Below are 27,676 nucleotides of genomic sequence, written 5' to 3'. Positions count from 1 at the left end.
TGAGAGAATAAATTTCTATCATTGGAAGCCACACAGTTGGTGGTGATTTGTTGCAGCAGCCGTAAGAAACAAGAACACTAGGTTTTCATTTCAAATTCTTGGGAGAGAAAATCTGATTGGTTTAGGCTGACTCATGGACAAAAACATATCCCCTGCGCCCATTCACTTCTGCCAGAGAGATGAGTCACAGTGGATGAACATGGCTGCTAGGGCCACTCCGGTATGGAGGGTGGTTGTCAGTTCTCAAGAAAGTGAAGGTGGGCTGGGCAGAGTCCCCAGAAGCCATCTACTACATGGGAGTTCTTCAAGTATCCAGGCGCCAGACTTCATTTTTCAGACCTTTCCTCCACATCCTGTTCGTTTACCATTTTTGGATCAGCTCTCTTTGCCTCTAATTTTTCACTTCTTCATCTCTGCAAATCTTCCCACTTCTTCCCAACTGCCCTGCCACCACTCCATCTCAAGCCAGCATCATATCTTGCCTTGGTCTACTGCCACAGTTCCCAAACTATATGCTGAGGCACTTCAGGGTGCCACAGTGAACTCAGAGGGGCGTCTCAGGTTATTTTATATCGTCATGGGAATCACAGCAATGTCTGTCAGAAACTACTAGCTTGAGGTGGTTCAGTTTTAATATTAGATTATTATACTGCTTCCAATGACCAAATCTTTTCAGAGTTGGCGTTTTAGTAATTGCTGTGATGAAATCAAGCACCACGTGAAAGTCAGTGTGGAACAGGAAATGAGACTCATGGTATCTGATAAGATTCCAAGGCTTGAAAAGGTGTGCACTGTTCAACAGGCACTAAATTGTTAGAACCGAAGTGCTTATTAAGGTATTTGGACCTGCTTACTTAGTAAACGGAGTTGTTTGTTATTTCTTTCTGCCCAGGGATGCACTGAAACAATTACTAAGACACTAAAAATATTGCTCACCTTTGCATTCTTATTTTACCAAGAGTCGGAGATGGAACCAACTCCCACTTCAAAGATGAGCCAAGCATCATTAATGCCCCCAGAGAAGAAGGTTATTGGGACCTTTCTGCACAGAATGACTTTCTGAGATCACCTGTTGGGTCACTTAGGAAATATGTTTGCTTTGCTTCCTCTTGTGGGAATGTCTAGTATGTTCAAGTTAACTCAAAAAAGCATATATTGAGCATTTAGAATAAAAAGCACGAGAGCCAGGAAACCTAGGTTGGAGACTCAATTCTACCATCTATCACCTTCATGTCCTGAGGCTAGCTACTTCACCTCTCTGAACCTGTTTCTGCAGCTATTTAAGGGCGTAATGCAGTCACTCAAAAAAATGTTATTTATGAGCCTACTCTGTGCTCAGCATTGTTCTATACTGTGAAGCAACGTTCTCAACCTTTTATTTCAGTATTGCTCCTCTAAGGAGACTTCTTAGACATTTTTGGTCCTAATTCTGCCTCCCAAATTTTAATACCATGTATATACTGTATATCTGTTGGTGTATCATATATAAATCTGTATAAAAAGAGTGAGATTTTTTGCCCCCTCAAGAACTACTTTTTGCCCCCTAGGGATATTATCGCCCCTGTTGAAAATGCACACTGTAAGGAGAGAGAGGATATTTCTGCTCTCACAAAACCTATATTCTAGCATGAGAAGTTGGATTAAAAATAAACAAACAAGTATCAGATGGGAAAAGTGCTTGAAATAGTAAAATAGGATGTGCTGATGGAGAATGACTGAGGTGATGAGCCAGAGGCCTCTCTGAAGAGGTGACCTCCGTGGTAAGATCTGAATGACAACGAGGGCAGCCAGGCATCTTCAAAGGAGGAGCCTCTAGTGTGGTGGCCCTCTGCTGGGCACCAGCTGGATGAGAGGCAGCAGAAGGGCTGAGCACGGTGAGCTCAGCTGACACCGCCACAGCCATCGGAGCATGGTTTTCAAGACTGAGTGATACAGCACTTTTAGGCACGATGGGCAGAAAATGACTAAGCCCTGGCCCCTGCTGTCAAAAGAGTTGTTTCTGAAAAATGGCTAAAGAAGCTGGATTCTGGGAAAAGGTTTAAACAACCAAATATATGAGATATCTATCTATCTAGATAGATAGAACTAGAAGAGAGAGAAACATTAGAAGTAAATAAATGGTACCCAACATTTCTGAAGTGCTTACTGTGTGCTTCTGCGCAGAGTGCTTTACACATGAATCCTCACGACTCCATGGGGTTATTCTCTTCGTTTCACAAGTGAGGAACAGAAGCTCACAAAGCATAAGTGACTTGCCCCAAATCACACAGGCAGTAAGTGGCAGGACTTAGGTCTGTCTGACTTGAGTCTAAGGTCTTAACCAAGATGACACAACTCCCAGTTTCCCCACCTGGTTCTTTGTGGCACTCCATCTTCCATGCCTGCCCCTCTGATATCAGTGATTTATATTTATTCAATTTGTAGAACTGAACTTCTCCTGCTAGGACACCAAACTCAGCTCGACAATTAAAGACTAATTACAATGCTATTACAGGGCCTAGGAACAAAAACTGTCCACACCATGTTTAATTACCCACTGTTTTGCTTGTAGGGGGAAAATATATCTTATCTCAGGCCCTAAGGATGACCTCATGTCCTTAGTCAACAGAGTCAATGTCTGGGTTGGAAGAGAGTTTAAAATCAGATTTTGTTCTGTCTTGGACTTCCTAAAAATGCAAATCCAAGAACGGCCAATGAGAATATACTGCCAGTGATTCACAGTCAAGAGGAGCCCCAGAGAGAAACACTTGTCAAGAGGTGACACCAGACACTTGCTGTGTCTGTTGGCCTTGAGACACAATTTAAAGAATAGTAGATGTGAACACCCAGGATCTGGGATTGATTCATGATACAAAAGTGTCATGCGGCTCTGGAACCGAAAGTATGTAGTAGAGAAGACCTACAGTTTAAAAGAGGTGGAGCCAGAGCTAGTGCGTGAAAAATTCTTCCAGTCATCAGGCCTGCACAATTAATTGTCGGCAGAGGACTTGGTTCTTGTCAATATCCCGGCAAAGTAAAAATCATCTCCTATTAGGAAAATACTTGATAATGCAGTATACAATTACAGAGGCACTATGTTTGTTCTCCTTTTTTTTGATGAAAATCTCACAAAATAGAATCCCTGTGTTTGTAGGACCCAAAGGTGTAGCAGTACCACAAAGAGGGAATATGTCTGTTTGTGAGGTAGCAGACGAAGATATATATGCAACTATCAATAATAAATACACCAATTTACATCAACCATGCTAGAGCAAAAAAACCCTGAACTATCTATTCTCTCTAGAAAATGATACTATAAAAGCACTGGGAGAGAAGGCACATAGACATGCAAATATTAATGTGTAAGACATCACAAAATAGCACTGTAATAACCTACATTATTACATTCAACAAATACAAGGGTGGTTAAGAAGGGCAAGACCGTCGTTGGCTGCAGTTGTGAGGAAAGCTTCAGGAGAGGTTGAACTTAAAGTGGCCATTGAAGGACCAGTAAAATTCTGATTCACTTACTAATATGCCTCTGATGGATTCATCAAATATTGTATCGAATCTTCACTCTAGAACAGATCATGCCAGTCACTGGGGGGCCACTGAAAGCTCACAACCCCATCATCTATTCATTTAACATATTCACAGCTATTCATGAGTATGTACTCCATGCCAGGCACTGGTGATGCTGCTGTGAACGAGCAAGAGCCCTAGAGAGCAGAGGAAAAGGAGGGGTGAGGCTTCCACATGGGGGCCACAACATCCCCATAAACAGCTCATCAGGGCTTCACCACAGTGAAGATGACAAATTCTGAGATAAAACTTAGTCTTAGATACTTGGAACAAAAGAACTGAAAGCAACAGAGCCAGAACTACATAGAGGAGAAAATGGAGATGGGCTATAACTTTGATTTTAGAGGGAAAGGGTTGCAAAAAATCTCATACTCTCTTTTCTGGCAAAATGAGGAAGGTTCTGCAAAATGCCCAGATGACCTAGAAGAGAAGAAAGGAAGGTCTGATTTGAGTCCATATAATAATTTTGCTCTGATAATTATATCCTGTTATAGAAATGGAGAGGAATATATAAGAACTCATCCATTCATTCATTTAAGCACAAATTTCTCAAACACCTATATATTCAAGACTGTATCAACTGTGTCAGATACTAGGGATAAGAGAGGAAAATTCTCAGTTGTTCATTTTCCAGCTAGACTAAACATAAAAGGGTACAACCTCCATGATAATGACATGGGAAGGGGGCCAGTAGGAAGCAGACACTGAGCCAGTGGTCTTTCATTAGCTGTCCAGCCTGAATGTTAGGAGGAAACAAGCAAGTCCAATTTGAAAGTACCCCATTGTCCTTGTCGTCTCATTAGACCAACTCTGAGGCTTCAGAGAGTCCTCAGCCCCAGGCCTCATTAGAAAAGCAGATGGACATATCAGAGGGGTTAATGGCAGCCAAGGATGACCCCAATATGATTTGGTCCTAGCTTCTGACCCTCTAGAGATGGTTATGACTTTGAAAACTGAGGGCAACAACTTTTGGTGGGGAATGAACAACAAGGTAAAATCTAAAATTATGCTAGAATTTAAGAAAATAATCCTCCCGACAGAAACAGAAAAAAAAAAGGAGAAATAAAAATTAAAATAGAGTAGTAGCAACATGGCTATTTATACAATCAAATATTGCCCACTTGCACTAATAAAGGTAGTCGTGGCATGGATAATACACCAAAAAGGAATACTTCAAAATATTCTTAGCTATTCTACTAATGAGGGCAAAATTGGGAACCTAGCAGAGGAACATGGCTGATATATACATGGGTGGATAGTGGGGTGTGTGTGTGTGTGTGTGTGTGTGTGTGTGTGTGTGTGTGTGTGTGTGTGTTTCTTGAGAGCCAAAATGAAGATGAGGACATAAAGTCGAAGTCCACATGGATAGAGTGGAATTATATGATGTGTTCTGTCCATGTGTTCTTCCTGTTCCTCACCAACTGTCTTGGTCTGCCAGTGTCTGCACTTTACCACCTAAACCCTTAATAAACAGGCTTTACCTCTGCAGCTGGCAACAGAGTTATCAAAGTAACGTGAGATTGAAGCACTCTATACCATGGATAAATGGGATTCCCAAAGAGTGCAAAAACACCAGTTGCGGCTCTTATCAGATGAGCTGTGGATGTTTCCCATCCCAAAATAACAGTTCTTGTTCCACTCTCAGTAAAACAATTTCATTATTTAGGAGCTCAGGAAATAAAAAATTTCCAAATCAGTGGTGACGATATCTGCACAGTCTCTGCCTTTTCCCCATAACACAGCTTCAATGAGCTGTTAACAGTTCAATATGCATAACTATGCAAAGAGAGCATTGGTCTTCCTGATTTATTAAGCCAATGACTTATCCAAAGTCTTGCTCGTGAGCACTCTCGGACCCGTGGTTCCTGCTCTCCCCACTCTTGTTTCCGCACCTCTGTTAGCCCTTCTCTTTGTCTAGTGTTGGGCACGAAAATGGTCCCTGGTCTAGAATGCCTTATGCATTCCTCACCAGGCTGCCCAAGAGACTTTTCACAAATTGCTCGTGCACTTTAAACTTTAATAATGAAGACTGTGGACTTATATGAATAATACGCAGATGGAATTTGAAAGCCAATTTCTTTTGCTCATTAAAATTTAGGACAGCCATATTATACAATCAAGCACAACAGACTCATTTCACATCTTGTGACATGGACAACTGGCTCTCCTAGGCAAGAAGGAATTCAATTTACATTTAAATGCTATTCCCGGAGTATGACAAAAGCTCTCTGCATTAAAGTTTGAAGTACTTGAGGTTTTAGCCAGTGCATTTTAGAAAGTGTTTGTGATTGAAGTGCAAAAAAATGAGTGAAGAAGCTAATACCTTGATTGCAGCCTGTGAGAAACCCTGAGCCAGGGGAGCTGGGATTCCTGCCCCACAGAAACTGTGAGGGAAGAGATGCTGCTGTTTTAAGCCACTAAAAAAAGGAAAATGAGTGCATGCTTTGTTAAACACCTACACACACTTCTGGGAAAGTGTATTTTATTTTCTCCTCACCTTCTTTTCCCCTCTCATCTTTTCTAACTTGATAGAAACTATGCAGCAAGTGGACTGGTCCTATTCATACCAGACTTTAAGCCATGGGTAGCTCTTTTTCCCAGATAAACCATGACCAGGAGAGGTACACATCCCCAGTGAGGTGTACACATCACTCATGTGCACGTGAGCACACATACACACCCACACACACACACATGCACACATCATTTCATTTACTCTTCTGGGAGAAAAATTACTTTAAGAAAACACCCATTTATTTTTGAGATAAATTAATTCCCCCAAACCAATAAATATAGAGTAAGGGAACTAATATTTACTATGGCAAACAAGGTCATTTGGTGCTAGCACCAGAATAGCCTTGAATTCCACATCTAGAAATTTAAACATTACTGTGTGTGAGGAACCATTCTGAGATTTCTGAAGATGGAGCTGACGTAAACCAACAGTTAACTGACAGTAATAGGAATAATGAAGTGGAGAGGAAAGGAAATGGAATCAGGGAGACTAGTTAGAGAACAACGGTTATAGTTTGTGGAAAAAACAGCGCAGAATAAACCAGAGACAGTGTGAATGAGAGAAGGGGGAAAGCACAGAGCTACTGGGGCAGAAGCACCTTAGTAACTGATGGCTAGTCGGATGGAGGATGGAGAAGAAAGAGTAGATGCAGTTTCTAGTCTTCATGACTGTGTGTGTGATGATGCCATTAATCGAGATAGGAAATACAGAAGGGAATACAAGTTTGGGGACAGGGAAGGGTAATTATATGCTCACATTTTTTAATGTTTGCTTATACTATTGATATGACATGATGAAAATGACACTTTACCTCTGTGATCTTCCTCCCCAAAACCCATAACCCCAGTCTAACATGAGAAAAAACCTCAAATTCCAATAGAGGGACACACTACGATACACATGACCAGTGCTTCTCAAAATTGTCAAGGTCATCCAAAACAAAGTCTGAGAAACTGTCACAACAGAGAGAAGCCCACATAAACAGGATTACTAAAAGTAATGTGCTATCCTGGGTAGCATGCTGGAACAGAAAGTGACATTACATAAAAACTAAGAAAATCTGAGTAAGTGATACACTTTAGTTAACTGTTCTAAAAAATACAATCTGTTTTTTTAAAAGTTTACTTATTAAAGCTTTTCTTTTCAAATTAATTAATTAATTAATTTATGGCTGCATTGGGTCTTCCTTGCTGCACACAGGCTTTCTCTAATTGTGGCGAGCAGGGGCTACTCTTCTTTGTGTTGTGCGGGCTTCTCATCGCAGTGGCTTCTCTTATGGAGCAGGGGCTCTAAGTGCACAGGTCTCAGTAGTTGTGCCACGTGGGCTCAGTAGTTGTGGCTCACGGGCTTAGCTGCAACACGGCATGTGGGATCCTCCCGGCCCAGGGCTCGAACCCATGTCCCCTGCATTGGCAGGCAGATTCCCAACCACTGCACCACCAGGGAAGTTCCTTATTAAAGCTTTTGATGTATGCTAACCCATCATGGGAGCTGGGGGCACAGGGAACTAAGTTCTTGTTCCCCACTCACAAATACTCCATTATATTAGACCTCATCCCTGCTAACTCTGTCACCTCCCCACCACCCACCTGAATGAGAAAATTGACATGAAGGAAAGCAACTCATTGCCTACCCTTAAAAGCTAGAGTTTCTGGCACTAATGTTGAAATTAAGAAGGGGCACATATGGGCGAGATAGCAATGTGACAGCAGAGGGGAAAGCTGACCTGAGAAGAGCATTTTTTTTTCCAGTGACTGTGTCAGGGCTGTAAACACTATGATCATATACCTCAAAGCTCTGTGCTTTCGGATTTCATCCAACAAACGTTTACTCAGCACTTAGACAAGCTGTGTACTGTGAGGTGCTAGCGATACGGGGAGGAATACACCACAGCTCCTGCCCATAAGACGCCCACAGTCTACACTAGAGACAGGATGGCAAATGATTACAGTACATGGTTAGAGCAGGGATGTTATGTATTAAAATGCAAAAAAAAAATCATTTTGGGAGTGGCTAAGGAGTTAACAGTGACTTCCTTTTATCTAGGAAGGTGGTCACGGAGGGCCACATCAAAGACTGAGCTTTGAACTGGTGCTTCAGAGATAAGTAGGCTCGGACTTCCCTGGTGGTCCAGTGGTTAAGACGCAGCACTTTCCATGCAGGGGATGTGGGTTTGATCCCTGGCTGGAGAACTAAGATCCCACATGGCGCGCAGCACGGCCAAAAAAAAAAAAAGTTAAGTAGGCTCATGCCATGTTAAGTGGGAGGATTCAGCATTTGCAAAGACATGGCAACATTCAACTGCACGGTGTACTTGGGGAAGTGGCAGCCAGAGTTTCAGGTATGGACTTACTACCTGCGGGCTGTGAGAAAGGTCAATCAGGGAGGAGAAAGGCTAGAGTTAGGGAGACCAGGTAAGAAGCTACTGTAATGATTCCAGCTGGTGATGATGAAACTCTACACTCAGGAAGAAATATAAAAAATACCCCAAGTCTCCTACCCTCTCACTCTTCCATCAACACATTCAAGCAAAAGAACCTGAGTCCCCGATGTCTTCTGCTCTTGGCAATGCAGGAAGGCCTGGCATCTGTTTCTTGGCTAGAGGTTGCCAATGTTCAGGCCTCCTCTCATTAGAGAACCCTGGGGTGCAGGCCCATGCCTGTTTCAGAATTCACCAAGGAATTCCACACGCACCCATCTGCTAAGTAACCCTTCCTTTCTCCCCAGTACAAGTCCTCTCAGCTCTGGATGCTAAAAGGGGGCCATGCTCAGTGCCTGCCTGGGAGCACTTTGGCATAACTTCAAAAGCTGCAGAGATTTCTATCTATCTTTTTTGTTTCCAGGAAGATGTGGTCAAAGCCATGGAAATGCAGGCTTCTTTTTCCCTTGAAGGTAGGTGAAAATAACCTATGGCAGATACTTTGCTTAACAGTCAAATGGCCTCATGAAACTTCAGGGTTTGGTCTCAAATTCTCATTGTTGTTGTCAGTTGATATAGCTCAAAGAACTCAAGCTCTGTAACCAGGAGCAGCGGTTCCTGTTAGGATGTAGGCCCTGCAGCTTTGCTTTCCTGGTTGTTGCTGAAGAAAGGCACGTGGTGGGATAGTGAAGGGCACAGACTCTGTAGCACACAGACTTGGCTTGGGATCCTGGCTCCATCACATACCAGTGATATGACCTTAGTCAACTGGTTTACCTCTCCATATCTGTTTCCCCATTTGTAAAAATGGGCACAATAAGAGTACCCACTATGAAGGCTTCTGTGAGGATTAAACATTATACTCTAGGTGAAGCACTTGTACACGGCCTGGCACATGGTAATTAAAGTTAGCTGGTAGATGCCTTTTGCAGGGCCCACCTGTACCAGCTCCTGTGCCTCTGGGTGTGTTACACTAAAGCAGCACACACACAAAGTACCTGCCGCTTGTACAGCCAGAGGTTAGGGGTAGTGGTACATGTAGTTAAGGGTTGGAATTCAACTGCCAGGGTTTGAATCCCAGCTACTCCTCTTCCTAGTTGTGTGGTCTTAGGCAATAACTTACCCTCCCTGTGCTTCAGTTTTCTTACCTGTAAAATGGAAGTAATAATAATAACTACCTCACAGAGTTACTGTGAGGCGCAAATGAGATTCATACATAGTGCTACACATAGTTAGAGTTCATTCATTCCCACTGCTGTATACTAGCCCATTTTGCAAATATTCTGATTCATTTATCCATTCTACTCTTGATGGAGATTTCAGTTGTTTCCATTTGGGGGCTATTGTAAGTAGTGCCGCTATAAAAATTCTTGTACGTCTTTTGGTGCAACTATGTATACAATTGTGGGTCAAGTGGAATTTCTGGGTCAGAGGGTATCAGTTTTAGCAGATGTGCCAATCAGTTTTCCAAAGTGGTTGTTCCAATTTAAATCCCTGCTCGCAGCGTATGAGAGTTCAGTCGCTCCACATCCTCAACGACATTTGGTATTTTCTGACATTTTCATTTTACATATTCTAGTGGATTTGTAGCACTATCACACTGCAGTGTCAATTTGCATTTCCCTGGTTGAACACCTTTCTGTGTGTGCATTAAACACCATGTCTGGCATATAGTAAGTATGCAACTACTACTACTACTATTATTATTATTATTATTATTATTATTATTATTATTATTCTCTGGTCACCAAAGCACAACTTTTCAAATAGGGACCTGGACAGAGACTTCTAGAAGTTTCTAGACATTTTATACTCTCTTGACCCACCTTTTATATCTCCCATGTGTGCCCTTCCCCATGTCTCCCACTTCTCTTGGTTAATTTCCCTATTAATAACACTCCGTGACTTTCCCACAGTCCAGACATAATGAATAAGAGGAACTAGAAACCAGGCGAGACTTCTGACCTCCACCCCAAACAGGTTCCCATCCCTGCTCAGGTGTGTCATTTCCAAGAAGAGCAAAACAGTCCTCACTCAGAGGCTCTAGACCACCCAGAATCTCATCCATCTGACCTCACTTCCCTCTAGACCCTTCCTGATGAATGGTTTTGACAACTTCCTCATTATTACTGCCTCTGGTCCAAGCCAGAATTGAATCTTTTTTTTTTTTTTTTTACATCTTTATTGGAGTATAATTGCTTTACGTTGGGGTGTTAGTTTCTGCTTTATAACAAAGTGAATCAGTTATACATATACATATGTTCCCATATCTCTTCCCTCTTGCGTCTCCCTCCCTCCCACCCTCCCTATCCCACCCCTCCAGGCGGTCACAAAGCACCGAGCTGATCTCCCTGTGCTATGCGGCTGCTTCCGGTGTGGAGAAAAGGGAACACTCTTGCACTGCTGGTGGGAATGTGAATTGGTACAGCCACTATGGAGAACAGAATTGAATCTTTAATGCCTTCCATTAGGAAAGATGCATCACTTGATTTTTAAGATGCACACTCAATTCCCCCTCGCATAGCCAGTATCCTTTACGCATTTGTTAATGCATAAAGCCACATACCTCTGAGGAAAATTCCATGATGTCCCTAAAACAAGAAGACAGTTAAGCTCTATCCTCAGTTTAGTCCTTACTGGTAAGCTCCAGGAGAGAAGAAAAAAAATGGCATTGTATAATTGGGGGTAGAGTTGCATCTTACAAGATCTTAGCAAAGAGGAAAAAAGGAAGGCAGCTTTATAATCCCAAATCAGGTCAAAACTTTTTGCCCATGTTTGTATAAAATATTCTTCATTATGTAATGTAATGGACACGATTTTATTCTCTAAGTAGTTGGGTAAAGACTTCCTCTTAGATGAGACCCACATTTCTTGAAAAAATTTCTTGGTGTACCCTATGGAATAAAATGTGGGACCCCTGCCACCAAGGACCTTGAGAGGCAGAAATACTCTGGATAAGACAAGAGAACAAATTTGCTGCTTTGTTGAAGGCAACAGAAAGAAAGAGACGGATGCTAAAATGCCAAAGACATGGTTAAAGGCCACTCCGTGTAATATTTGACCCTTTAAGTCTTCAGGAAAGGTGCTTACTTCTTTAAATGCATAGTGCCAAGTGCATCTTTTGTGGAAATCCACGAAGGAACTGAGATTTGGATGCAGGTCCTCCCGGGGTAGAATTGAGAAAGTCTGAATAGAGGAGTCACAACAAGGAGGCAGAAAAAATTAAGCAAGGGCTCTGGACTCAGTCAAGCTCAGAGTAACCAACCTGTTGTGATTTGTGTAGGATTTTTCCAACGTTAGCATTGGAAAGCTCGCATTCCAGGAACCCCCTCTGTCCCAAGCAAACTCTAATCAGGCTGGAAAATTGAGGATTTGAATTAAGTTTACCAAAATTTCCTAAGGTCAGGGAGGTCCCAGTTGACAACTAAATTCTAACTAAAATAGCACATATACTGCTCAGCTTTTGTTTTCTAAGTATGACTTCTTCTTATACAAAAACGTATACACAGAAACACAAATACCGAAAGTGTACACTAAAATTAAAATCAAATCTCCTGACAAGCTAAATCCCCCTTCTGATCAGTAATTTAAGTTTTTCACCATGGTTTACTTAAGAGTTTGCATTCCTTTGTGCATGGAGAAAGATCCACAGCTTTGCCTCAGCTCCTGCTTAAACCCCCCAAATCAGCTGCCTTTCCACTGGAAGACCTTCATTCTGATCCTGTACTTTTGCGAGGGAGAGAATAAGCAGCAGAGCAAGAGGTTCCTTTCTGGGACTCCTCTCATCCCCATTTTTCTTCCCCCAACATGTATGCATGAAATGTGGAAGAACTAACCTAGGAAGGACTTGTTTGTTTTTAAAAATCTGGGCCCAGTGATCTCCTGAGCTAAGATTAATTATGTTTTCAATAAGTTTAACGCAGATTTTCAACTTTTTTAGTCTTAGAAACCAGGAGAAATAATTTATTAAGAACATGATCTCATGTCTAAACATTCACTCAGTCCATGGACTCCTAAACTAGAGTACAAATCCCAAGAGTCAAATCAGAACTACACTTCAGGCTAATGGGATTAGAATAAAGCAGTATAATCTAGGTGTGTTTTAAAGCAAGGCATGCCTGGATTTTAATTACAAACCTGGTAGGAACTGGCAGTCTGGCCTTGGTTCTATTCTCTGAGAATGAGGGGTATGAGAGAATGAAAGGAATCAAGAATTTGGGCCTGAACGTTTGTAGCAAACCGGATGAACCCAGAGGTTACCATATTAAATGAAGTTAGGTCAGACAGAGAAAGACAAATATCATATGATATCACTTATATGTGGGATCTAAAATATGATATAAATGAACTTATTTACAAAACAGAAACAAACTCACAGACATAAAAAACAAATTTATGGTTGCCAAAGGGGAAAGCGGGGGGAGAGATAAATTAGGAGTTTAGGATTAAAGGATACAAACTACTATATATTAAACAGATAAGTAACAAGGTCCTACTGTATAGCATAGGGAACTATATTCAGTATCTTGTAATAAACTATAATGGAAAAGAATATGAAATAGAATATATATAATTGAATCACTTTGCTGTGCTCCAGAAACTAACACAACATTGTAAATTAACTATACTTCAATTAAAAAAAAAAAGAATTTGGGCCTGAAGAACTAAAAGGATGAGGTAGTAGCCAATTGAGATGGCTATAGGTAGAGCAAGTTTAGGAGGAAAGATCAAGAGTTCCATACAGGATATGTTAAGGAGAGAGTTCTAGATTGGAAATATAAAGTTTAGGACTCGCTGACATACAGTGAGGTATTTAAAAGCTGTGACCAAATAACATCACCAAGGAAGTGATGGCAGAGAGAGAAAAGTCTGTTATGTCCACGGGTACGCCTCAGGGGTTAGCTGACCAATATTCCCTCCACGCTCCCTCTCCCCTGCACCTATGCTCAGTCAATCCAGCACAGCAGAAGGTTTGGCGCTCCTCCATGAGAAGCCAGCAGTGCTGTAGGACAAAGAATTTCAGGCTTGGAGATAAAAGATGGACTCGGGCTCGGATCTGCCACCCAAGTGTACTGTCTTAGGCAAATCACTTAATTTTGATGAGCCTCTGTTTCTTCACCTGTAAATTGGAGATAACATTATCTCCCTATAGAATATCTGTGAGTGTTAAATAAGTTGAATAAAAATACTTCGTAAGATGCTTTACACGCTACAAATTAATATCATTTATCTCATAACCTCTGATAACTGAAGGAAGAAAATGCTGTGCTTCTGTTAGTGATTACATATAAAGTTTAGGATGGTATCTACCCATGTTTAAAATGCATAACCCTTTTGTTTTTGTTTTTGCTTTTGTTTTGGTACGCGGGCCTCTCACTGTTGTGGCCTCTCCTGCTGCGGAGCACAGGCTCAGGACGCGCAGGCTCAGCGGCCATGGCTCACGGGCCCAGCCGTTCCGCAGCATGTGGGATCTTCCCGGACCGGGGCACGAACCCGTGTCCCCTGCATCGTCAGGCGGACTCTCAACCACTGCACCACCAGGGAAGCCCCACATAACCCTTTTAAAGATATCTTTTATCCTTATCAACATTCAAAATGCACATACCCTTTGATGCAGCAATTCCAACTATCCTAGAGAATATAGCTGCACAAGCGTAAAGATAAATGTGTTAGGCACTAGTAATAATAATAAGATATTAGAAATTATATCAGTAATGGGTTGGGTAAATAAATCATGGTACATTCATACAGTGGAATACTAGTTGTTAAATGTAATGAGAAAATGTATGTGTACTGACATGAGAAGATGCCCATGCTATTTATGTAAAATAACAGCAAGCAAGTTGCAGACAATATGTACAGCATAATCCAACTTGTTTTACATGTCTATGTATTCATATTACACATTTTGATACACACATGGCAAAAGAGACTAGAAGGACATGGGCCGCACTGTTGAGAGCAGTCACAGGGTCACTGAGTGTGGCTGAGGAGTTCATGGCCCTCTGAGGAATGTGAATGGCAGACATTGGAAAGAATTACTTTCACTTTCTCCTTTTGATACTTTGGAATTCTTTGAAGTTTTATAACAAAGGAAAGCTATCTTAAAGACATACCACAGGGCTTCCCTGGTGGCGCAGTGGTTGAGAGTCCACCTGCCGATGCAGGGGACGCGGGTTCGTGCCCCGGTCGGGGAAGATCCCACATGCCGCAGAGCATCTGGGCCCGTGAGCCATGGCCGCTGAGCCTGCGCGTCCGGAGCCTGTGCTCCGCAGCGGGAGAGGCCACAACAATGAGAGGCCCGCATACCGCAAAAAAAAAAAAAAAAAGACATACCACAAACCAATCCCTGTACTCTGAGGTCCTTAAGAGGGTGGGTGCATATTTCCAAGTCCAGAAGAATGTCTCTGTTGGGTTCCTGGTTATATTTCAACTCGGCAAGCCACAGCTTTCCTTCCCACCAAGGCATGGGGTAACATAGTGGAAGCAGTCCATTGAGGGGAAAACATAGGCCCCAAAGTAGGGCTACTTTGGGAAGGAAAAAGAAAATACAAATATATTCTGAAAACAGATGGTGTCTGGAAGAGAACGTGTGTTTGGCAACAAGAAGGGAAAATCACAGGGGGAGGAGAGAAAAGCAGTAAAAGAGAAACAGCCAAAGGAGGTGGTAATTAAGTGTGAAGCTGAAGATTTCCAAGGGATTTTTCAGCTTTGGCAAAAGTCAGGCCTCTGGACAATTCTGCTGAAGTGTGTAGACATTGCTTTACATTTCTTTTATTTATTAAAAGTATTCCAAGAGAGCAGTAGCTCTGAACCATGATATCCTGAAACTAGTTTGTCACCAATGTTTCAAGTATTAAAATTTTCAAATAACGTACTTTTAGTCACAGTTAAAGAGGCCCCAAAGTTAGCCCTCTCACTCAGTGGCATCCTAATATGCTTCCTGGGGTGGGAGACAAAGGGTGGAGTCACTGCTAATGTTGAGGGAGTTGTGTATAACCCACAGGCTACCTGTCTCACCATCTCCTAACACTGTCCCTATTCTTCTCTGGGCTCTGGAAGTCCCCACGGGTCACTGGTGGGACAGGCAGGACAACCATACGTTGGGAGATTTGTGACAATCAAGAGTCATGCCACATCCCACCTCATTTATAGTATGAACTAAGGCACAAGCATCTGAAATGTCCAATAACAAAGAGATTAATTGATGAATTATTTTGCACTAAATTGCTTGCTATTGCAGCTGCTCAGAATGTCAAAGAGCACCTAGGAACTATGACCGTTCCAGCAGGGAACAGCTGTGGGGGCCAGAGGCCAGCTCCCCTATCAGTGAGGGAAGGAAGTCCTTATGTCTGTATTGACCCCTCCTGTCATACCAGTGACGGTTCACAGACAGGATTACAAAGGATAGGTTTTGCACTTGGTCCTAAATAATCTTTTAATGTCACAAAAAGCTGAGCCACAGACAAGAATACATTATGAGGTCTCAAATTATCAGTTCTACCTTTGGGATAAGATGTATTCCATGCATCAAACTGAAGGTCAAGAGATGAGTCTTTTCCTCCAGACATGGTCAAAACCTTTCTGGGTCTTATAAAATGGGGCTTGGAATACAAGTTCACTCTAGCAGGGAGCTTTTGGATTGCATGAACTCTAGACGTTGGATGTCGAGGGCTGAGATTCCATATCAATCTCAAGTTTAACCTCAAATTATATATATACATATATGTGTGTATATGTATGTATGTATGTACATATAGTATATGCCTATGTATGTTGCCCAGGGGCTCAATTTTGGACAAATTAGGTTTGAGATGTCTATTAAACATCCAAACAGAGATGTCAAGTAGGTGATTGAATATATGGTCCTAGAGTTAAGGAGAATGGTCTAGGCTGGAGACATATATTTGGGCATTGTGGAAGGCAGAACAATGTCCTCCCAAGGATGTCCATGACCTCGTCTTCAGAACCTGTGAATATATTACCTTACATGGCAAAAGACTTTGCAGATGTGATTAAGGGTATGGACCTTGAGGTGGGGAGATTATCCTGGATTATATGAGTGAGCCCAATCTCATCAGATGGGATCTTAAAATCAGAGAATTCTTCTCAGCTGTGGTGAGAGAGAGAGACGATGAAGGAAGAAAGTTCAGGGAGATATGACGTTGCTAAGGAATAAGACAAGCTAAGGAACGTAGGAGGCCTCTAGAAGCTGGAAAAGATGAAGAAACGAATTCTCCCTAGAGATTCCAGAAAGGAATACAGCCCTGCTGACAGGCTATTGTAGCCCAGTGAGACTGTGTCAAACTTCTAACCTAAAAAGCTGTAAAATAATAAATCAGTGTTGTTTTAAGCCACTAAGTTTGTGGTAATTTGTTACAGCAGCAAGGGAAAACTAATGCCAGCACCATAAATATATAGATGGTATTTAAATCCATACAAATGGGATAAATAGAGACAGAAAAGATAAGAGGTCTTGGGACTGAGCTTTGGTAAATTTGAATATTAAGTCAGGGAAATGAGAAAGACCCAACCGGGATGACAGAAAAGGAGTGGACATGAGGTAGAACAAGAAAGTGGTATTCTAGAAGCCAAAGGAAGAGTCTGCATCATCTGCTGCTGAAGGGTGAGGTAAAATGAGGGCAGAATTAGCAAACAAGACAGACAGAATAGGGAGAGCACACGTGCTCAGGCCAGTTGATACACAGAAGGAAAAGAGTGAACCCTGGTCCTCAGCACTCAAGCCACAACGATGGGAGAGACACAACAATGGTACCCACTCAGAATGCAGACGTTTTCACATACAGGGACTCTAGTCACCAGCAAACATGGCCCAGCTACAATCCTGGGACATTTCCCAACAGATCAGCACTCTTTCCCCATGGGGGAGAGTAGGTGTGAAAGTCAGTAGCAAGAGGAGGAGAAAGGAGCAAGAAGACTTTCAACTTTCCTTTACAGACCTACACTACGGTCTCTCCTTTTACCATATGATGTAGTCTGAGCCGTCCAAGGCCCTAACTTGTTAAACAGCATATACCCTAAGTCCAAGAAAGTTAACATAATATCTCAAGAGCAGGAAATAGTTTTTTCTTAGGAAAAAACGTGAGATCATCAAAATAAAAATACACAACCTTCCAAGACCTGACATTCCACGTCAGTCATAGCTTCAGACCTTTTATGTTTTGCCTTTCTTCACCTCAAAACTCATGTTAGGTAATCATCTACAAACGAACGACTGAAATCATGCATGGAGGACCTTGTAGCCTGAGACGAATATAGCCCATGTAACACTGCCTCACACTGACTTATAATGATTTGTTTACGTGTTTACCTTCTCCACTAGACTTACAAGTCCTCAAAGAGGTGAGACTGTGCCCTTTCGTCACTGAATAGTAAAAACAATAATCCATTAACTTCCCATTCCTTGAACTAGTAATATGTGTCAGACACAATGCTAATTATTTTCAGGCATTTGATCTTCACACAAGCCTATAAGATGGGTATTACTTACTCCATTTCTCAGATAAGAAGCTTGAGATTCAGAGAGGTGAAGAAACTTACTTCATAGTCAAACTAAGAGAGTAGCAGAGCTGTCCAATGCCAAATTCTTGCTGAATAATGCTGCCTCCAAAGACGTTCACATCCTAATTCCTGGAACCCCTTATGTGGAAAATACTACTTTGCAGATGTGATTAAATTAAGGGTTTTAAGGTGAGGAGATTATGCTGGACTATCCTGGGCTCAATGTTATCACAAGAATCCTTATAAGAGGGAGCAGGAGATATGTTGAATAGTAGGAGATGCGACAGCAGAAGCAGGAGTTGAAGTGATTTGAGGTAGGAGCCATGAACCAAGGAATGCAGGCAGCCTCTAGAAGCTGGAAAAGGCAAGGAAACAGACTTCCCCCTAGAGCCTCCAGAAGGACACAGACCTGCCAATACCTTGATTTTAGATTTCTGACCTTCAGAGCAGGAAGATAATAAATTGTGTGGTTTAAATCACTAAGTTTGTGGTAATTTGTTACAGTAGCAGTAGGCAACTGATACAGTGCTCTTTGCCTCTGTCCTTGTTTGTCCTTACATCCCCATGACCTAAGGGAGTCAATGGATGTTTGCTAGGCGAATACGAAGGAGGAAGAGATTTTCCTCTAAGGCTTCTCCCACCTGGCCCAACCTGAACTCCTGACCAGGAGAATATAGCCTTCCTCAAAGAGAGGCAGGCAGAAGCAGCCAAAGTATATCTGGGGTGATATTATGTGTTTTCCTAATTGCTAAGTCGAATGGATATGCTAGTTGAAGCGTGAATCTCATTCTATGCCAGTCAGTGTGCCCTTGGAAGACATGACAAAATGCAACCTTAATTTACAGCTGTGAGCCACAGGGCTGAAGGAAGGTTGAAGGATGAGGGGGAATTGGATATTTTTATGTTCTACTTCCTATAATAGTACATTAAACATCGCAATGATTCAGCTGAAATTATAAGCAGCATTAGTAAAAAGACGAACAGAAATCATACTTTATAATCTAATTTCATTATAAAAATTATTTCAAAGCAAATTAGAGCAATGAATACACTTGTACATACAGCAAATGCATATAATTCTACCTTCCTCTTTCTCTGAGACCATTATGGTCCATTCTTTAAACAAGGAAGATGATATCTTCTCTATTAGTATCAATAAGGAGACAGTTTTTCAAATTAATAAATTCAATACACCCCATAGCTTAGCTCCTTAAGAAACAAAGAGCTGGAAGACTGAACACAGTTTAGATTTCACAAGTGGCTCATCGTGCCATGAAGGATTTTTTCCCCTTTCTGTATCCCAGTTTCTCGAGCCAGGTTAAAATCCTACACTTAGTAAAAACTTCAAAACAGCTTTTGATCTTTTAAGAACAAGTATTAACATAAGCAGAACTAAGCCAAAGCAAAAACTAAAAGCAATTGTTTAGAACTGAATCTCAAATTCACATACACTTGTATTCCATAATCTATTTGTAGTCGACATAGAAAGTGAAATAAATTATTGGGTAGATCTAAGGTAAAATCAGTCACTGCCCTCGGTCTAGACCTTCTGATTGGATTGGCAATTCCCATGGTGTTCCCAGCTTGCATGGTTTTGCAGCCAAGGTTCCCAGGGGTCTTCAGTGGCTTTGGAATCTGAATAAATCACACATACTAGGGGTCTATTAAGACCATCAGAAACTCAATTTATTTGTGATCTGAGACAAGATTTTATTACTTCTCAGATTAATAATTAAAAATGTTTTGCTTTTCTACATCAGGGGTATTAGTTTGATAGATGAGACAGGGAGATTATTAGATCTTCAGTGCCTTCCAAAGATGTAAATTAAACCACAGCATCTCCTTATAGCCACCTCCCCTGTATGAGCTGGAGATTCATTATTAACTTGTCACTCTTGCATGCTCATCAAAACAAACAGCACCATGATTAATCACACCTGTTTATTTAAGGGTACCTGTCATACCAACTTTTTGTGGACAGGATATTACAATCTCCTGATTTCTTGGCAGAACTATAGCTAAGGACTTTTAGAGGGGAGGAGAGAATCACTGTCCTCTCCTAATCATTCCCATAAATACATTTGAAAGAAAGGTGGCCTATATGCAACTGCATAATGTTCTTTTTATTTTCAATGAAGCTGCATTTCATTTGATTTCCCCTGCCTATTCACAGACATCACGCTGGCTAATTCTGTTCATCTGGACATCTTTCGAACACTTGAAGAGGTCCAGCACTAAATGCACATAAAACTCTAAAATTCTCTTTTCAGTTCTGTCACTCACAAGTCAATTGAACAAATACAATATTTAGTAGGTCCCTTCCATGTGGCAAGCAGCAAATGTGAATTTATTCATTCATTTCTTCATCCAATATTTATTTAATGTCTTTCATGTGCCAGTAATGGTACTAGGTATACCATTCACTGTTCAAAACAGTGAACAGTCCTTGGTCCCTCAGAGTTTATAACCTTGCTACCCACTTCCCAAGGCATTTGTCTCTCCAAATTATGAAAACAGGAGAGAATGGAGGGACAGTGAGAACCTGGATAAAGGGAAGAATAGCAGAGCGTATCCTTAAGGTAAGGTTGCACGAAATAGACACTGAATTGAACCAGGATTAATAAGACATCTGCAAGGTTCATTCCCTCCTCCTGGTCCAGTGTGGGTCTGCAGGACTGAACTACATCGAAACCATGGCATTTCACTTCTTTTTCTTCTCCCTGTACCTGTCATATCACAGATTATCTGGTTTGCTAAATAATCACTGAAGCACAGGAAGTTTTCAAATGAAATTTTAGGCAGGGCTGCCTGACCTCTGATCTGCCACAAGAAAAGTTCACCTTTACCACTTTAAATTTTAGGATAATTACCTTTTTTTTTTAAAGAAATAGATTCCTGATTATATTCTTATCTCTCTTTTTAAAAGTTTTTATTATGGAAACTGACAAAAAATACAATAAAGATGAGATAATAAAATAACTACCTATCACCTAGCTTCAGTAATTATCAATATTTTGTCATTCTCGTTTTTATCTATCACATTTCTCTCACCCTTCACCTTTATTTTTGTTTTTGAGCATTTTAAAATAAATTCCCACTATCATACCATTTCACCTCCAAATACATCAGAATTTATCTATAACAAATAAGATTTTTAAAAAACATAACTATAATATCATTGTAATACTTAACCAAATAACAATAATTTTTTAATATCTTCTCATACCTAAGCCCATGTTCAAATGACTCTGATTGTTGAAAAAAAATTGTTTTGGATTGAAACAGGATCCAAACAAAGTCTACACATTGGATTTGGTTGATGTCTTTCATTTACACCTTTTCTCCTCATGTCCTTTTGAATATTACCAAAATGACCTTCAATATTTGATTTTTATCCAAAATAAATCCATCCAAACTTAACATATGTTCCTAGTGAAACCTCATTATGTAATATTTTCAAGGACAGGCTGATCATACAATTTATCTTCCAAATGAAGAAACTCTTGAATGTAAGGGGGATGCTATTAATAATTAGACTGGTGTAAATCAGGACAAAGAGTCATCCTACCAGTAGAGATATTAGGGGGTAAAAAGAAGGATCGGGTTTTGGGTTTTGGGTTTTGGGTTTTGGGTTTCTGCTTGGCTATTGAGAGCTGGAAAAGACCTTATAATAGAAAAAAAAAGTTGAACTAGTTAGTTAATGACTTTTCCTGGATCCATCACAGAGCTGAAGTTGAAGAAATGCCAACTAGCCCCAAATGTGAGAGACAAATGCCTACAGGGAGACATGAAATGCAAGCACTTGTTTACTTGGGGCACTTGAACACTGGTAAGAAGAATTCACCTAGAATTGTTAAGAAATTGGCGAAGGCTAGTGACAGAGTATGGAGCTCTAAAGGCTGCAGATAAAGGGGACTTCACACCACTCACCGGCCTCTCTCTCTGCAGACTCCAATGGATACTCACAAAAAATGATGGCAAGAGTCCTGAGAAAGCACTCCTCATGGTACAGGCTTAGGGGAGTGGAAGAGCAGCTGCTTCAGGAAAGGCATGGAGCCCTGCCCAGATCCTTCTTCTCTATCTCCCCTATTAAAAAAAAAAAATTACCAGTAATGTGGTGTGCAAAAAAAGCAAGAGAAAGAACCCACAATGCCAAGAGACAAAACAATCAACAGAACCAGACTCATACATGACACAGAAATTGGTGCTATCAGACAGGGAATTTAAAATAACTATGAAAAATATGTCAAAGGCTCCAGTGGAAAAATTAGACAACACTCATTGTCAAATGAGGAATTTCAGCAGAGAGAGAGAAACTATAAGAAAAAAAAAGAGAGGCTAGAAAAAAAAAAAACACAGTAATAGAGATCAAGACTGTTATTGAGAAGCTCATTAGTAGACTTAACAAAGCTAAGGGAAGAATCAGTGAACTTGCTAAACATACAAACTGAACAACAAGGAAAAAAATATTTAAAAATAAAAACAGAATACAGCATCCAGGAACTGTAAGACAACAACAAATGATCTAATAGATGTTCAATTAGAATTCCAGAAGGAAAAAAAGAGACTGCGATAAAATAAATAGTTGAAGGGATAATGGCTAAGAATTTCCAAAATTAATGGCATATATCAAACCACAGATCTAAACCACCAACCAAGATAAATACCCAAGCAAGATGGAGACATATCAAATTCAACCTCTGAAAACACAGAACAAAGAGAAAATCTTGAAGGCAAAGGGGAAAAAAAGACACATTACTAAAGAGAAATAATGTAACAATTGTAACAGCCATCTTGTTAGAAACCATGCACCTAAAAGACAATAGTGTGACATTTTTAAAGGACTGGACAAGGGTGACATCATCAAGATGGTGGAGTAGGAGACCCCCACACACACACAATGAATAACAATTAGACACCTATCCATGAATGAAATTAGCTCTGGGAGAGCTCAGGAGTCCACTTAAGAAGCTTCAGCAACACAATGGAGACAAAAAACTGAAAATAACCACAAAAAAAAGGTAGGAAGAATAGTTTCATTTTGTCTGTATCATCCCACCCCCCAGGCTGGCACTGCTCAGTGCTAAGAGGAAACTCCTCAGCCTGAAGTTTCCCTCATCAGTGAAAGGAAAGTGGGGTGAGCAACCAGCTTCCCCAGCCTTTCAGAGCACTGCACAAAGAACCCAATTCACTTTCACCCTGCCCAGAGACCAGCAAGGCTGAGATACCTAGAGATGGCTAGGAACAGAGAAGGGCAGGAGCTACCAGTATCAGTCCTGAAGCATGAGCAAATGTGGTTCCCAGTAGCCGGCTCTGCAGAGGACCACAGAAGTCTTCACTGCTGAGGACCACAATGGCCCTTGCGGACACTGTAGACCGCCTTTCCAGCTTTTATCACTGAAGATCTCATTGCAGATCCCAGCAGACTGCTCGCAGAGGACCCTAACAGCTTTTGCTGCTGAGGAAACCAACAGCAAGCATACTCACTGCAGGCCCCTGAAGATTTTGCTGCTGAGATTTTCACCTCACAGGTTTTCATGTTCAAAGACACCATCTGCACAAGTCCCTCCCACCAAAGCCCAGGATCCACACTGGCTACTAGTAAGTCTCTGCAGCCTAGGTCCCCAAAACGGATCCCCATTGCTGTGCATGCACCCATTGCTGTGCATACACCCATGGCCAGTTACTGCAGCCACAAGAGTACACAGAGACAGCCAAGGCTCCCTCAGCAGCTTGTGGACCCAGAGATGGCCCTGATTCCTGTCACTGGCCTGTACTGCTACATGGGCCTGACGCAAGCCCCTGCAAGTGTGTGCCCGCAAGCTGCCTGCCCCAGCTCCTATCACTAGCCTCCACTGCCTTGCACTCACCTAAGGCTTGCCCCTTTAGTCAAACGAGTACATACCAACAGCCAGGGTCTCCACAGCTGTTCGTGCAGCCACAGCAGTTGGTCCTGGCCCCTGCTGCTGGCTCTGGCCTTTGCCACTGCACGGGTGTCTGCAGCCAGCCCCTGCCACCATGCAGGCACCTGCAGCTGCCCCCACAACCAAGTATGTGTATACCCTGACTCCAACCACCACTACCACATGCCCTGGTCCCTAGCCACTAGACCTAGAGGCACCACTGAGGACCAGGAGCCCTTGCAGCCACTGTAGACCCCTGTAGCTCTTTCCAAGGATCATGCAATTGTCAATGTCGTGGAACCCAGCCACCTGAGCTAACAAGACACCATGTACTCCTGGACCCAGAACCACAACACACCCTCACACTTGGTGCCCCACACCACTAGACTTAGAATCACAAAATGCTCCAGCATGCCACCACCCAAAGGTGAAGGTCTTTCCTTACCAAAGTCAGTCCATAAAGTTTGGAAGAGGTGACTGATCCTTCAAATGTGCAAATGCGTACACAAGGCTACAGGGATTATGGAGAATCAGGGAAACATGACACCACCAAAGAAACACAGTAAACTTCCAGTAATTGACCCCAAAGAAATAGAGATCCACAGATTACCCAAAAAAGAATTCAAAATAATTGTTCTAAAGATGGTCAGACTGCTACAAGAAACTATGGATACACATCTTAATGAAATTGGGAAAATAATATAAGAGCAAGATGAGAATTTCAACACAGAGATAGAAAATATAAATAAAAACCAAACAGAAACTTTGGAGGTGAAGAATTCAACAACTGCACTGAAGAATTCAATAAAGAACTTCAACAGCAGACTCGATCAAGTGGAAGAAAAAAATAATCAGTGAGCTTGAAGACAGATTATTTTAAATGATCCAGTCAGAAGGGTAGAAAGAAAAAATAATGAAAGGGAATGAAGAAACCCTAAGGGACTTAAGGGGCACCAAAATCACCATCATCATCATTATCTATGCATTATGGAAGTCCCAGATTGAAAAGAGAGGGAGATAGGGGCAAAAAGCTTATTTAAAGAAATAATGAATAAAAATTTCCCATATCTGGGGAGAGATTTAGACATCAAGATCATGAAGCTCAGAGGTCCCCAAACAAATTCAACCCAAAGAGATCTTCTCCAAAACACATTATAACAAAACTGCAAAAAATAAAAATAAAAAAAGAGCAAATCTTGTAAGTAGCAAGAGAAGGAAGCTTGGCACTTACAAGAGAACTCCCACAAGACTATGACTGAATATCTCAGCAGAAACCTTGCAGTCCAAGAGAGAATGTGATGTGATTATATATTCAAACTTCCAAAAGAAAAAAAAAAAACAAATCTGCCAACCAAGAAACCTTTACCAGACTAAGCTGTCCCTCAGAAAAGAATGAAAGATATTTACACGCTCAACAAAAGAGCACCTAAATATATAAAGCAAATATTAACAGACATAAAGGGAGAAATAGATAGCAATACAAGAATAATAGGGGACTCTAATACTCCATTTTCATTAATGGATAGATCATTCAGACAGAAAATCAAAAGGAAACACTCACCTTTAATAACACGTTATACTAGAAGGACTTGTCAAATGTATCTGAACATTCCATGCAAAAACAACAGAATACACATTCTTCTCGAGTGCACATGGAACATTCTCCAGGATAGATTATATGTTAGCCACAAAACAAGTATTAATAAATTTAAGAAGACAGAAATCATATTAAGCAACTTCTCCAACCACAATGGTATGCAACTAGAAATCAATTATAAGAAGAAAACTAGAAAATTCACAAATATGGAGAGATTAAACAACATGCTACTGAACAACCAGTGAGTTAAAAAAGAAATTAAACGAGGAATCAAAATATACCTTAAGGCAAATAAAAATGGAAATGCAACATACAAAAACATGGGATGCCACAAAAGCAGTTCTAAGAGGGAAGTTCATAGTAATAAATGCCTACCTCAAGAAATAAGAAAATCTCAAAAAAATAATCTAACTTTATACCTCAAGCATCTAGAAAAAGAGGAAGAAATGAAGCCCAAAGTTAGTAGAAGGAAGGGAATAACAAAGATCAGAGTGGAAATAAATGAAATAGAGACTAAAAACACAATAGAAAAGATTAATGAAATCAAGAGCTGGTTTTTGAAAAGATAAAATTGATAAACCTTTAGCTAGACTCATCAAGATAAAAAAAGAGAGGACTCAAATAAATAAAATCAGAAATAAAAGAGGAGACGTTATAATTGATATCACAGAAATACAAAGGATTATAAGAGACTACTATAAACAATTGTACACCAACAAATTTAACAATGTAGAAGAAATAGGTAAATTCCTAAAAACACTACCAAGACCGAATCACAAAAATAGAAAATCTGAACAGACAGATTACTAGTGAGGAGATTGAATGAGTAATCAAAAACATTCTAATAAACAAAAGTCCAGGAGCAAACGGCTTCACTAGTGATTTTTACCAAACATTTAAAGAAGAAATAATACCAGTCCTCAAACTCTTCCAAAACAACAGAACAGAAACACTTCCAAACTCATTTTATGAGGCCAACATTACCCTGATACCAAACCAGATAAGGATGCCACAAGAAAAGAAAATTATAGGCCAATATCCCTGATAATCATAGATGCAAAAACCTCAATAAACCAAATTCAGTAATACATTAAAAGTGATCATACACCATGATCAAGTAGGATTTATTCCAGGGATGCAAAGATGGTTCAACATCTGCAAATCAATCAATGTGATACACCACACTCACAAAATGGATAAAAAATCATATGATCATCTCAATAGATGATCACAAAACCACAGGGACATATCACCTCCCACCTATCAGAATGGCTGTTATCAAAAAGACAACAAAAAACAAGTGTTGGAAAGGATGTGGAGATAAGGGAACCCTTGTGCACTGTTGGTGAGATTGTAAATTGGTGCAGCCACTATGGAAAACACTATGGAGTTTCTTCAAAAAATTAAAAATAGAACTGCCATATGATCCAGCAATTTCCCTTCAGGGTATATACCCGAAGAAAACAGAAACACTATTTCAAAAAGATATATGTATTCACTCCAGTGTTCATTGCAGCATTATTTAGAATAGCCAAGATATGGAAGCAAGCTAAGTGTCCATCAACAGATGAATGGATAAAGAATATGTGGTATATATATACAATGGAATATTACTAAGCCATAAAAAAACCTTGCCATTTGAGACAACACGGATGGATCTAGAGGGTATTAAATAAGCTAAGTAAAGTAAGTAAGTCAGAGAAAAACAAATACCTCATGATCTCAGTTCTATGTGGAATCTAAAATAACAAAACAAACAAAACAAAATGAAAACAGACTCATAGATAAAGAGAGCAAACAGGTGGCTGCCAGAAATAGAAGTGAGGGTGAAATAGGTATAGGGGATTAAAAAGTATAAACCTCGGGCTTCCCTGGTGGCACAGTGATTGGGAGTCTGCCTGCCAATGCAGGGGACGCGGGTTCGTGCCCCAGTCCAGGAGGATCCCATGTGCCACGGAGCGGCTGGGCCCGTGAGCCATGGCCACTGAGCCTGCGCGTCCGAAGCCTGTGCTCCGCGCCGGGAGAGGCCACAGCAGTGAGAGGCCCACGTACCGCAAAAAAAAAAAGTATAAACCTCCAGTTATATAATAAATAAGTCATGAGGATGTAATATACAGCATAAGGAATATGGTCAATAATATTGTGAGAACTTTGCATAT

The 27,676-nt window shown here is 40.9% G+C and overlaps 1 protein-coding gene across 1 annotated transcript in view; it reads right to left on the bottom strand.

The window, feature by feature from the left end:
- The window catches only part of HYDIN (HYDIN axonemal central pair apparatus protein), a 435,992-nt gene that overhangs the window by 391,493 nt on the left and 16,823 nt on the right, over positions 1 to 27,676 (bottom strand). The window contains exon 2 of the mRNA XM_060288997.1: positions 21,948 to 22,103. The gene's annotated coding sequence lies outside the window, so the exon portion shown is untranslated. The remainder of the gene's footprint in view (positions 1 to 21,947; positions 22,104 to 27,676) is intronic.

Source organism: Globicephala melas, chromosome 19 (assembly GCF_963455315.2).
Source record: "Globicephala melas chromosome 19, mGloMel1.2, whole genome shotgun sequence".
NCBI lineage: Eukaryota > Metazoa > Chordata > Mammalia > Artiodactyla > Delphinidae > Globicephala > Globicephala melas.
Note: the sequence above shows the minus strand (reverse complement) of the source record. Positions and strands in the feature narration are given on the sequence as shown.